Here is a 14,375-nt window from a genome sequence, read left to right on the forward strand (position 1 = left end):
CGGTGCTGTCGGTGTCCGGGCGGGGCTGGGGGCTGTGCCGCTGCCTGCCCGCCGCCGGGCCCGCTCTGACCGAGCCTGCGCGGCGCCCGGCGGGGCGCGGCTCTCACGGGCACGGCCCCGGGCACGCGGTGAGCGGGCGCTCGGCCGGGAGGAGCAGGACCCCGGACAGGGCCGCGGCGACCGCCTGGGCTGGGGCGGCACGGCGGGCACTGACGGCTGGATTGGGACGGCAGGGTTGGGAGCAGGCAGCCCAGGCAAGGACACGGGGCGAAGTGGCAAGGCAGCGGTCAGGGGCACAGGAATGCAGGACGGTGCGAGGGCGAACCGGCGAGGGCAGGAGAGCTAGAAGGCAGGCTGGGGCCAGGGCAAAGGAGGGAGGGAGCAAGCGGGAATAGCGAGCAGTAGCGAGCCCCAGTGAGCAGCAGTGAGCCCTGAGCCTCCCAAAGTCTGCCCGAGGACAGGGAACCACTGGCCCAGTCCAGCCTTCCTGTGCCGTCCATTGGTGGAGGCCTCTTCACGGCCTGATCGGAGCAGCCCCTCCGCAGTGTCTCCCGCTGCCTGCCTCGGGGGGTGTTGGCAGGCGAGGGCTCCGCGGAGACGAGGCTTCCCGCACTCCTGGCTGCGTCCTGCACGTGGCAGGTGTACGCTCCCACCCCCCTCTGACAGCCCTGACAGCCGGAGCTGGCTAAATGGCTGAATTCAGGCTGAATTGGCTCCTCACACACGCCTTTAGTCTTCTGGCTGCGCTCCAGCTAATACAATTCAGATGAGAACTCTTCCAGGCCTTCACTCTGTGACCCTGGGGTCTGGAGTCATGATGGGCAGGCCTTCCATCCCGGCACGTCGTGCTGGCACATATAGAGGCATTACAGAACTGTACACTACTAAACAAATATAGGCTCCTCTGGCTCACTAAACATGAACAAAAGTGAATTTATGTGTTCCATGTGTTCCCTGCTAAATAATAAGCAGTGAGCTCTTCCCAGTCTGTGTGAGTGGAAGTATGTTTATCTCACAGTAGATAAGTGCAGAAATAAGCTATGGTGGACACATGTCTGGTCATGCAGTGGGACAGGCATTGGGCCCCAGGGAAGAGGGATCCATGAGCAGGCTAGCCTGGCATGTAATCCTGCTGGAAACCTTTCTTTACTCACAGCTGAAGGGCCTCCATGAGAGGTGGCAGCAGAAGTGGAAGCTACCCAGATGAAATGTTCTGTCAGGTTGGATCTGAGCTTGGCTGGTTCTGATGAATTGTTCAGGATGTAGCAAGTCATTGCAGCTGCTGCAGAAACTAGCCTCCTAAAATGAGGATGGAGATCAAAATATCAAAAGTTTAAATCCTTTTCTTTCTGGACCTGTATGTTTTCCAGATCTTAAAAGAAACAGAGGTTTCAAAGCCATGCCTAATATGATGCTCCTAGAGCCCCTCAGTCTGAGCAGCTCTCACTGCCCAAGTCACAGGTGTCAAACCAGTGGAACATTTGAGAGCTTGAATCACTCACTCACATTTGGGCAGAACATGGCAGCAGCTGTGAGAAACCCCAGGCACTCAGTAGTCAGCTGAAAATGCAGTTCTCTACCCTTAGCAGAAGGCAGAGTGAAAAGAAACTGGATAAATTGCAACAGGATTTCTCGTATATATCAGAACAGAAAGGGATATAATAGCTCAATATTACTCAGCTATTATATTTAAAAACACATAAAACCATAGTGTTATACTCCATAATATCCAGCAGCGTCAATGTACTCCTTGGTGAATTCATCATTCCTTTGCCATGCTGCTTTGTTTGCTCAGCTTCATTCCATGTAAAGCATGGATAATATGTTCCTCCTAGCACACATGGACACTTTCAGAGCAGTAACATCCCTACTTATCCTTGTTTTCTGCAGGCTAACTCCTTCAACCTTTCTTTGTATGCCTTGCACTCCACCACCATTTTGTTTTACTCCTTCCTAGGCAAGCAAAACTCAAAATTGCCTGATGGAGGAGAATAATTTCTTCCACACTGTCACGTTCCACTGTGCTTGTGGTGAAAATCTTCAGGTAGCCCCTGCCTTTGCTCAGGCAATGCTTGAAGCCAGGAATAGTTGCCCTGACAGTGCAAGATGTTCCCAAAAGCATTCTGAAAATAATGGAGGGGGGAAAGGGCACCACTGAAATAATTTTTTTTAGGTGAAGAAGTGGAACAACAGAAGGCATAGAGTAAAAATCTAGAGGATGTTTTTCTCTGTTCCTGACATCATTCAAATAGAAAAAAAGACAAAAAGAAAATTGTGTGTCAAGTTCTTTGAAATAGTATGAGTAATACCTTACACCCTTCCCAAAGCCTAGACTCAGACAGTAAGCCTTTAAGTAGCAGACTGAAGTGTATTAAAGAAGCTAGCTAGTGACCATAAGCCCCTTCTAGGGGGTTTGAATAATTTTTGGAGATGTTTTTCTCTCCCTCTATTGAGATTATACAGACACTGAGGTAAATTACCTCCATTCTTAGTCATTATAGTGAATTACCTTTTGTTAAGTGTTAAGAACCTCCAGTTTTCCTTTTTACTTAAAAATATTGGGCAGCAATAAATGCACTCTGCAGTGGCAGGAGTCATTGCAACAGGGAGAGATAGTGTCACAAAGGAAATACCCTCTGCTGTCTGTAGTCATACTTAATATTATAAGCACAGTAAGTCAAAAAGTACAGTAGAAAAGCAGTTAATATATAGTAAATTACAGTCATGACTCTGAAACTTGTGTTTGTTATTAGGAATCCTATTTCATAAAATTAATCACATGAGTTCTATTTAATATTCTTTTTTAGCTCTTCCTCTAAGTTCGCTGTAGTCAATTGCAAGTGCAGCTTTTCATACTTGCCCTGTGAAGCTCATTATTGCCAGACAGACTGAAATAAACTTGGGGATGAGAAGAAACTGGGTTTTTTTGGAAAGGAAACACAGGATGTTGCAACCTTTTTCAGAACATGCCAGTTATTCTTCTACACAGAACTTAATACATTTACCAACTATCCTCAGTTTCATTTTGCAAAATTTGTGAATATCAATATTTTAAAAGAGCACTCAGAGCTCTCTTGTGCATAGTTATGTATTGACAGTGTATGTGTGAAGACAAAAAGACTACTTAAGCCAGAACCTGCCCACTTTCGTCAGCAGATCTCAAGAAGTCAATGGACTATTGAATTCCTCAGTAAGTCCTTCTTTTAACTTGTTTCTGGCACATGGAGTGTTGTTTGCCTAATGTCTGGCCATATCTCACCTAATTGCATTCCTGCCATCAGTATCTTTGAGAGCATCTTTAGTATCTTTGTGTCCGTGTGTGTGGCGCTAAGCAATTGCATAGACTCATCAAAACACTTGTTGTAAGGGACTTGTGGAGAGCAGCTGGTCCAGTCTGCTCCACAAGGAGTGGCTGACATGAGCACCAGCTCATTTCAAGCATGACTTTGCCTTGTAAAGCCTCAAAAACCTTCAAGGACAGTGACTCTGCAGCCTCTACTCCCTCACCAACCTGTTCCCGATTTGCACTACCATTCTCCTCATATCCAGTCTGAACCTCCCACACTCTGGTGGCTCCTGCCCCATGTCTGGGCTGCCTGGCCCAACTGAGAAGGGCCTGCCTCTGTAATCTTTGTAACTACACTTTAAGTAGTTGTAGCTTGCTCTCGTGCCTCCTTTTATCTTCCCCCAGCTTAAACAAACATCCCTTTCCCAAACTTTGCAATTTTGAAAAATTCAAAAGTTTCTGTCTAGCTGAAATCATGCAGCACCTTGAATTTGCAGGATCTGAGTGAGAATTCAGGTTGCTTGAGATGGCAGGAGGTATCACTGCCCCTTTTAAACTCCAAAAAATTGTGAAAAAGCCCTAATCTTTAATGTGTACTTCTAAGGGTAAAACATAGCAAGAGTCAAGTAATACTGAAAAGATTCTTGCAAAAAGCTTCCTAACCCTTTTAAGGTGGGGATTTGGGCCTGTGTATACGTAGATCTGTAGGGTTAGGTGCTTTGAATGCAGCTGGTTTACCATCACCAGGATTACTTTGACTTGTAGTGTATTAGTGTATAGCAGACAGCCACAACAAAATTGCAAAATACACTTTGCTTTGCCCTGCACACTGTCTCAGTGACAGTGAAAATGAATACAGAGTGAAAACTAAACTCAGAGCTACAAGAAAATCTCCTTCAACTTCAGAAGATAGTATTTGAGCAAGAAGAAAACACAGATAAAGGCTCTTGTGTCAAGAGGAAAGTAGCATGAGTCAGAGAGCAGCAATTACTACAAAACAGGAAAATGTTAAGGAAGCATTGAACACAACCTCAGGTTCCATAAAAACAAAGCCAAAATACAGAAAAAAATGTGCTTAGTATTTTGGTAAAAAAATCTCCAGCATGTTCAGTACAGTCTTGTTTCATGCTGTAAAGCCTTTTTGTCAACCTAGGCTCCAGGCACGGCAATGTAAGCAGCCACAAGGACAGCAGCACAGCCCTGACCTGCCTTGCCCAAGCCCATATCCTGGAGGCTGACCACCAGCTGCATAGGGGCAGAGGCAGGCAGCAGAACATGCTGGACTTCCCCCAACAGTACCCCAGTGATACCCATGTTTGGGGGATCTCAAGTACCAAGCTCTGGGCCAGCATCTCCAGTTCACACAACCCGATGAGCTCTTGATTGCTCTTTGCCTCAGACAAGGGCTCTGAGCAATGGCTGAGGGTTTTGCTCCCTAAAGAGCATCACAGTGTTCAGAAAATGGAACCTGTTGGTGTGGCAAATGTGGGAGGTTGTGCTTGGGGGGCAAAGGACCACTGAGCCTTTTCTAATGGCACTGCCACCACTTCCAGCTCTAGGCTCTGCCAAAAACCTCTGCTCTGGAAACACCCTTCTAGCTGAAGAAGACTCTGGAAACACACACTTGACAGCCACAGTAGATTGTTCCTGCTTTCTCTGTTCAGGAAATGTGGCCTCAGTCCTCAGATCTGCCATGCCTGGAAATTTCTGCTGTAAGTGATGGCAGGTATTACTGCAACAGGAGTTTTTTCTGTGAGACATAAGGTAGCCAAAAAGCATGAGAAGAGAAAAATATAACATCTACCAAGTATCACAGTTCTAGCTGCAGTTAATTTGGCTTCCTCAGAGAATGGGTAAACAGGGTTCTGGGCAGGGAAAACAGTCCCTGGTGAGCTTCAGAGTCCTCCATAGGCACTGAGGTGTCTAACAGAGCTTATAGTATGATCCCAAAAATTAACAGAGACCTTTATTTAGTAGCATTTGGAGGAAAAGTAGCCAAGAGTACACTTGGCTCTTTGAATGTAAGTGGAGCTACTGTGTCTGCATGACTCTGTGGCAGAGACATGTCACACAGAAAGCTAGTTCCAGCTACAAGAGGCAAGGGTGTGATGGATATCACAAGGTTGTGCTTTCTTTTGTTCACTGTTTCCAGCTTTTTAATCAAGAATTTAATCCTGTTCTTTGTCAGAAAACAAAAAGAAAATGTATTTTTTTTCTTTGAACTCTTGCATGACCTCAAGCAATACTAGCAAATACAAAGTTTTCTTTGCAAATAGTGAAATTGAACACAGTCAAGCCGAAGACAAAACAGAAAGGGCTCTGCAATCCTTGAGTTACTGTGTGCCTCCATTCAGTGTGAAGATTGGACACTGACATTTGTGCTCTGCTGAAAGACGTCTTTCCTGCTGGAGATTAAGCAGTGCTTTTCTAGTTAGGGATAGGCAGAAAGAACTGGCAGAGTAAAAAAAAACTGTGTTAAAAACTCTGTTAGCTGGCTCTTCTCTGCAGAAAAAATTGCCTACAGGCATGTGAATGGTTCCTGCCAGCCCCACCTGCCCATACACCTTGCCTGGCATCTTTGAGGCATCAGGTGCTAGGACAGGGGCACTGCTGAGCACCATCAACCCTGATGACTGCATCCCCCCGTGCACTGAGGAAAGATCCACACAACTACCATGATGTGGCTACAGAGAAAATTGTGCCACACTGCTTAGACTCGGTGGGAATCAGAGATAGACATAGATACTTGTGGTATTTGAAAAGGAAATTAACTCTAACCTTGATTATTATTTATTTAATCAGGTTCAAAAAATGCATCAGAAGTAATTTGCACAGCTGTTGCTGATTTGTTAGTACATCTGTCCCCAAATCTCCCTGCTGTTTTCTTTATGGTTTGCAATCTTATTTTCCTTTGTTTAAAGAAATGTTTTTCTCTCCCCTATTGTTACATGAAACAGCCACATGAACAACAGTGCAACAAGGAGGCTGCCCATACCCGCAGCCCTGTCAAGGGTGCAAAGCAAACAGGATCAAGAAGAGCAGAGCTGCCTCCCTTAGCTCCCTCTGCAGCTCTGCTCCCTCACCCTAGCAATGGCATAGGACAATTTGGTGCCATACTTGTGCTGAGGCCTGCCTTAACACATTAAGGTCAGCTATTCTTTGTCATATGCCTTAGAGGGAAAGCCTGTTTCCCTCATCAGACCAGCTGATGAAATGGAAGACACAGCGTGCTTTCAGACTCAAAGTCCATTCTACCAGACTAGGCCCAAAAATTTGTTCATTTTTCCAGCTATGTGCTAGGTTTAAATCAAGATAGGACCTCTGGCTCCAAACCTTGCACCTCTTAATCTTTGGATTGCACTACTGTTGGGGTTTTAGTTTAGTCTTAGGTTTTCCTGTTAAAGGAATTTTCTCCCATATGCATGTTGCTAGGGGACAAATAGCTGTACTTAAGAAAGACAAAAAGGGGAGTGGGGCGGGCCTGGCTACTCTTTTGTCTACACCTGGGTGTGGGGACAGTTCGCTCTGAGCGTCAGGAGAAAGAAGCTGCAGAGAAAGGAGCTGCTGCTGCTTTCTTTTTGGCCGTTCTTTCTTCCTGCTGGAAGCAACGCCGGGACCCCAAAAGCCGCTTTCCCTGCCCTGCTGGAGACCGAGCTGTGGCTGCCCTGCTCCGCTGCTGCTTCGAGCTTTCGCTACGCTGTAGCCCTGCTCGCCCTGCCTGCCTGGGCCTCCGTGGTTTTTCCCATCTGGATACATCTCGCCTGCCACCCGGGATTTGCGTTCGTCCCTGCCATTCCAGCCTGCTGTTCCTGAGAGCCCGGGATCAGCTGCCCAGGGGTTTGTGAAGCCTTTGTTCCATCCCTTCCCGGGATCCCAGGGCACCAGAGCCGCGGGTTTCCCAAGCTCGCCCCGGAGCGCCCCCTGCAGCCGCGGGGGAACCATCGCACCTGCCCTGCTCACCGGGAGCCGCCAGCGCCCCTGCCGGCTGTGAGCGGAACTGCACCCGAGGGGAAATAGCCTGACAGCCGAGAAGGCTGGCACTGGGTTTGTGATTGCTGTTACTGCCAGAGTTGTTGTTGTTTTGTTTGACTGGTTATATACATATATATATATATAGTAAAGAACTGTTATTCCTATTTCCCACATCTTTGCCTAAAGGCCCTTGATTTCAAAATATAATAACTTGGAGGGAAGAGGGGTTATATCTGCCACTTCAAGGGGGGCCTCTGCCTTCCTTAGCAGACACCTGTCTTTCAAAACCGAGACAGATCTTGGCGCCCAACGTGGGGCCTGAGGGCATTAAGAGATAGAGGTGAAAAAGGAATAACAGTTCCTCGATAACTTTATTTTGTGTGCTGGATATTGGAACCTTGTTAGGCAGCACTATGTGGTCTAGTTTACCCTGGTTTGGGTGGCATGTAGCCGTGGCTATATTCTTCCCCTTTGCAGCTCCTTACTTGAATATGGGTCCTCTGACTAAGGCTACCATTGCTGTTATCCAGCTTGCGTTATGGGTCGAGAAGGTGAGGAATTCATGGGTTTTTAACTTCCTCCGGAATGTGGGCACATGGATAAACAGCTATCACACACTGAGCACATGTTTTTGGGGTTATGTTAACAATGGTACCTTCTGTGAGGAAATGACACCAGGGGAAGTTTTCTCCCAACCCCTCAACCAGTTCTTTGGGCCCACCCCATCAATTTTCGAAGGGTTTAAATTCCCTCTGAATACTAACCATCTGCTGCTGATAGGCCTACTCTATTTAGCATTCAAGGATAAGTTGAGATTGGCTTGGATATCTACCCGGACACCAGCCCCAGAGACTAGAGATCCTGCCCCAGAACCTGACATGGCCCCAGAGAGTAGAGTTCCTACCCCAGAGCCTGATCCTGCCCCAGAGCCTGACACGGCCCCAGACACTAGAGATCCTACCCCAGAGCCAGAGCCTGCCACAGCCCCAGACACTAGAGATCCCGCCCCACAGACTGATACTGCCCAACAGTCCACCTCAGAAATGGACTACCCAAACTGGGTGGGGGTACTGGCAAAAGGGATGCAGGAGATGTGCCAAGAGATGGGTCAGGTGCACCAGGGGATATGCCAGGAGATGGGTCAGGTGCACCAGGGGATATGCCAGGAGATGGGTCAGGTGCGCCAGGAGATATGCCAGGAGATGGGCCAGGTGCGCAAGGAGATGTGCCAGGAGATGGGCCAGGTGCGCCAGGAGATATGCCAATTGCTAAGGGAATACACCTCTTCAGCTAGTGAAAAACCCTCTCCCTGCCCCAAAGAGGGTGAGTCCGATGGTGCAGCAGTGGAACCCACGGATGTTACAACCGTCCAGGCTTCAGCTGAACCACAAAGACAACCACAGCCAGCAGCAGTCGCCCCTGTGCAAAGGAGGAAGTATAAGACCAAATCAGTACGACCAGTTAATGATGATGGGCAACCAGGGCCCTCACAACCAGCAGGAGAGCCAGAGCCAGAAGTCATCACTGAGTCCCTGTCGCACGACAGTCTCCGTGCTATGCGAAACGACATTGTGCGAAGGGGGCGTGAGCCTTATACCACCTGGCTGCTTCGGGTTTGGGACCTTATGGGCACAAGTGTGCAACTGGATAGTGGTGAGGCAAGGTATCTGGGATCGTTGACCCAGGACCCAGGTGTGGACCAGATATTTGTGAGGGAGCCAGGGCCTCTCTCTCTCTGGGAGCGGCTCTTAATGAGTGTGAGAGAAAGGTTCATTCACAAAGAAAGAATGCAGGAGTATCATCATAGAATGCAGTGGAAGACACTCGAGCAAGGGATCCAACAGCTAAGAGAGGTGGCAATATTAGAGGTACTCTTTGGGAAGGATGGACAGCATGATAATGACCCCGATAAGGTCAGGTGCACAGGACAGATGATGTGGAACCTGGCAAGGCTAGGGCCATCGCAATACACCACCTTCATTGCAACGATTGATGCTGACAATACCCGAGAAACAGTGGGCTCCGTTGCCAACAGGCTCAGGCATTATGACAGCATGATCAATGGCCCGCTGAAAGCTCATGTCTCTGCTGTGGTCCAGGACCTCAAAGAGGACATGAAGGAGATGAGGAAGGAAATGAGGGAGGAGATGAGGGAGGAGATGAGGGAGGAGATGAGGAGGGTCAGTGTGGCACCAGTGCGAGTCACAGGCCCCCAAGTCAGAGCCCGTCGTCCCCCTGCTAGAGAGAGAGGGTACACCCCACGAGCTGAGCTGTGGTTTTTCCTGTGTGAGCATGGGGAAGACATGAGAAGGTGGGATGGGAAACCCACCTCTGCCCTGGCAGCGCGGGTGCGTGAACTCAAGGAGGGAGGCACTAACCGAGGGGGTTCCGCTAAGGTGAAGGTAGCCTCAGCCTCCCGTGACCGAGCTGCCAGGTATTACAGAAGGGAGGATGATATATCGGATCCCCTTGAAGGTACCTCAAGCATGTACGCCCAGGGAAAGAACGATAACCAGGGCTAGAGGGGCCCTGCCTCTAGCCAGGAAGAGGCACGGGAGAACCGAGTTTTCTGGACGGTGTGGATCCGATGGCCTGGCACATCAGAGCCACAAAAATATGATGCGTTGGTTGATACTGGGGCACAGTGTACTTTAATGCCATCGGGACATGTGGGGGCAGAACCTGTATCCATCGCTGGGGTGACCGGGGGATCACAGCAGTTGACCCTTTTGGAAGCTGAGGTGAGCCTGACTGGGAAGGAGTGGCAAAAGCATCCAATTGTGACCGGCCCAGAGGCCCCGTGTATTCTGGGCATAGACTTCCTCCGGAATGGCTACTACAAAGACCCAAAAGGACTCAGGTGGGCATTTGGGATTGCTGCTGTGGAGGCAGAGGGCATTAGGCAATTGAACACCCTGCCCGGACTATCTGAGAATCCTTCTGCAGTTGGGCTCCTGAAAGTGGAAGAGCAACGAGTGCCAATTGCCACCTCGACAGTGCACCGCCGGCAGTATCGGACAAATCGAGATGCTGTGATCCCCATCCACAAGATGATCCGCGAGCTGGAGAGTCAAGGGGTGGTCAACAAGACCCACTCACCCTTCAACAGCCCCATCTGGCCTGTGCGCAAGTCTGACGGGGAATGGAGATTGACTGTGGACTATCGTGCCCTGAATGAAGTGACTCCACCGTTGAGCGCTGCCGTGCCAGACATGTTGGAGCTCCAGTACGAGCTGGAGTCCAAAGCAGCGAAGTGGTACGCCACTATTGACATTGCCAATGCATTCTTCTCCATTCCTCTGGCAGCAGAGTGCAGGCCTCAGTTTGCCTTCACCTGGAGGGGCGTGCAGTACACCTGGAACCGACTGCCCCAGGGGTGGAAGCACAGTCCCACCATCTGTCATGGACTGATCCAGACTGCACTAGAAAAGAGTGAGGCTCCAGAACATCTGCAGTACATTGATGACATCATTGTGTGGGGGAACACTGCAACCGAAGTGTTTGAGAAAGGAGAGAGAATAATTCAAATTCTCCTGCAAGCTGGTTTTGCCATCAAGAAGAGCAAGGTCAAGGGACCTGCCCGAGAGATCCAGTTCCTGGGAGTAAAGTGGCAAGATGGACGACGTCAGATTCCCACTGAGGTCATCAATAAGACCACAGCAATGTCTCCACCGACCAACAAGAAGGAAACACAAGCTTTCCTAGGTGCTATAGGTTTCTGGAGGATGCACATTCCCGAGTACAGCCAGATCGTGAGTCCTCTCTACCTGGTTACCCGCAAGAAGAATGACTTCCACTGGGGCCCTGAACAGCAGCAAGCCTTCACTCAGATCAAACAGGAAATTGCTCACGCCGTAGCCCTTGGCCCAGTCAGGACAGGACCAGAGGTGAAGAACGTGCTCTACTCTGCAGCCGGGAACAATGGTCTGTCCTGGAGCCTCTGGCAGAAGGTGCCTGGTGAGACTCGGGGCCGACCACTGGGATTCTGGAGCCGAAGCTACAGAGGATCTGAAGCCAACTACACTCCCACCGAGAAGGAAATCCTGGCAGCTTATGAAGGAGTCCAGGCTGCCTCAGAAGTAATCGGCACAGAGGCACAACTCCTCCTGGCACCCCGACTACCGGTGCTGGGGTGGATGTTCAGAGGAAAGGTTCCCTCCACGCATCACGCCACCGACGCTACTTGGAGCAAATGGATTGCCCTCATCACGCAGCGCGCCCGAATTGGAAACCCAAGTCGTCCTGGGATCTTGGAAATAATTACAAACTGGCCAGAAGGTGAGACTTTTGGGTTATCTTCTGAAGAAGAAGAGGAGCAGGTGACACGTGCCGAAGAAGCCCCACCATATAACGAGCTACCAGAGAGTGAAAGACAATACGCCCTCTTCACTGATGGTTCCTGCCGAATTGTAGGCGCTAGCCGGAAATGGAAAGCCGCTGTATGGAGCCCCACACGACAAGTTGCACAGGCCACTGAAGGAGAAGGTGGATCGAGCCAATTTGCTGAGCTCAAAGCTGTCCAATTAGCTCTGGACATAGCTGAAAGAGAGAAGTGGCCAAAGCTCTACCTCTACACTGATTCATGGATGGTAGCCAATGCTCTGTGGGGTTGGCTGGAAAGGTGGAAGAAGGCAAACTGGCAGCGCAGAGGAAAACCAATCTGGGCTGCTGAAGAGTGGAAAGACATTGCCACTCGGGTAGAGAAGCTATCCGTGAAGGTCCGTCATGTAGATGCTCACATCCCCAAGAGCCGGGCTAATGAAGAACATCGTAACAACAAACAGGTAGATCAGGCTGCGAAAATAGAGGTGTCCCAGATAGACTTGGATTGGCAACATAAAGGAGAACTGTTCCTAGCTCGATGGGCCCATGATGCCTCAGGCCATCAGGGCAGAGATGCCACCTATAAGTGGGCACGAGACCGAGGGGTGGATCTAACCATGGACAGTATCTCCCAGGTTATCCATGACTGTGAGACATGCGCTGCGATCAAGCAGGCCAAGCGGGTGAAGCCCCTGTGGTATGGCGGGCGATGGTCCAAATACAAGTATGGGGAGGCCTGCCAGATTGATTACATCACACTGCCTCAAACCCGCCAAGGCAAGCGCTATGTGCTCACAATGGTAGAAGCCACCACTGGGTGGCTGGAGACCTACCCTGTGCCTCACGCTACTGCCCGGAACACCATCCTGGGCCTGGAAAAGCAAGTCCTTTGGAGGCATGGCACCCCTGAGAGAATCGAGTCTGACAATGGGACTCATTTCAAGAACAGCCTTATAAACACCTGGGCTAGAGAACATGGCATTGAGTGGGTGTACCACATCCCTTACCATGCACCAGCAGCTGGGAAGGTTGAGCGGTGTAATGGACTGCTTAAAACCACCTTGAAGGCACTGGGTGGGGGGACTTTCAAAAACTGGGAGATGCATTTAGCAAGAGCCACCTGGTTAGTTAACACTCGAGGTTCCACCAGCCGAGCAGGCCCTGCCCAATCTGAACCCCTACAAACAACAGATGGAGATAAGGTTCCAGTGGTGCACATGAGAGGTATGCTTGGAAAAACTGTTTGGGTAAAGTCTGCCTTGAGCAAAGACAAACCCATCCGTGGGGTTGTTTTTGCTCAGGGACCAGGTTGCACCTGGTGGGTGATGCAAAAGGATGGAGAGACCCGATGCTTACCTCAAGAGGACCTTGTTTTAGGGTGAACTACCCATGGCTCTGTACTTGTATCAATATCAGCATGTATATTTGTATATAATTTGGGTAATGCATAGATTTATATGGTTAAAAAAAGTTAAGTTTCATGTAACATGTTAGTATGGGAAAAAATTCGGGGTGGATAATGTTGGGGTTTTAGTTTAGTCTTAGGTTTTCCTGTTAAAGGAATTTTCTCCCATATGCATGTTGCTAGGGGACAAATAGCTGTACTTAAGAAAGACAAAAAGGGGAGTGGGGCGGGCCTGGCTACTCTTTTGTCTACACCTGGGTGTGGGGACAGTTCGCTCTGAGCGTCAGGAGAAAGAAGCTGCAGAGAAAGGAGCTGCTGCTGCTTTCTTTTTGGCCGTTCTTTCTTCCTGCTGGAAGCAACGCCGGGACCCCAAAAGCCGCTTTCCCTGCCCTGCTGGAGACCGAGCTGTGGCTGCCCTGCTCCGCTGCTGCTTCGAGCTTTCGCTACGCTGTAGCCCTGCTCGCCCTGCCTGCCTGGGCCTCCGTGGTTTTTCCCATCTGGATACATCTCGCCTGCCACCCGGGATTTGCGTTCGTCCCTGCCATTCCAGCCTGCTGTTCCTGAGAGCCCGGGATCAGCTGCCCAGGGGTTTGTGAAGCCTTTGTTCCATCCCTTCCCGGGATCCCAGGGCACCAGAGCCGCGGGTTTCCCGAGCTCGCTCCGGAGCTCACCCTGCAGCCGCGGGGGAACCATCGCACCTGCCCTGCTCACCGGGAGCCGCCAGCGCCCCTGCCGGCTGTGAGCGGAACTGCACCCGAGGGGAAAGGGCCCGACAGCCGAGAAGGCTGGGACTGGGTTTGTGATTGCTGTTACTGCCAGAGTTATTGCTGTTTGTTTGACTGGTTATATACATATATATATATATAGTAAAGAACTGTTATTCCTATTTCCCACATCTTTGCCTAAAGGCCCTTGATTTCAAAATATAATAACTTGGAGGGAAGAGGGGTTATATCTGCCACTTCAAGGGGGGCCTCTGCCTTCCTTAGCAGACACCTGTCTTTCAAAACCGAGACAACTACTTTTGGCATCGTATGGCATGACTGGCTTTACAATCAGTCGCCTTTTCAAGGGAATGCAGAACTGAGGGAGACAGAGCTTATTTTTGTTAAACTATTTGTCTGAGTCTATATTGGAACTCAGACTTCTTTGGAGGGGGGGAACTCTGAAACCAGCACACCACAGCCAGTGCTGGAAGCAAGCAAGCAGAAGGCCTGGTCACAGTGGAGCAGGGTTGGGTTCCCACAGGTTGTCACCCAGCCTGAGCTAAAACAGTCTGAGTGCTCCACAGGAAATTCTAAGAATTAAAAATTACATCCCCTCACTTGCTCTCCTGCCTTCACAGTCAGGCCAGTCTGAGGGCTTTAATCACAAAGCCTACATGGGTGG

General features: G+C 49.8%; 1 protein-coding gene across 1 annotated transcript in view; it reads left to right on the forward strand.

The window, feature by feature from the left end:
- Positions 1 to 14,375, forward strand: part of SLC38A4 (solute carrier family 38 member 4) — a 36,137-nt gene continuing 21,762 nt past the window's right edge. The window contains exon 1 of the mRNA XM_048302220.1: positions 1 to 254. The gene's annotated coding sequence lies outside the window, so the exon portion shown is untranslated. The remainder of the gene's footprint in view (positions 255 to 14,375) is intronic.

The sequence above is a fragment of the Corvus hawaiiensis genome, chromosome 4 (genome assembly GCF_020740725.1).
Source record: "Corvus hawaiiensis isolate bCorHaw1 chromosome 4, bCorHaw1.pri.cur, whole genome shotgun sequence".
NCBI classification, from domain to species: domain Eukaryota; kingdom Metazoa; phylum Chordata; class Aves; order Passeriformes; family Corvidae; genus Corvus; species Corvus hawaiiensis.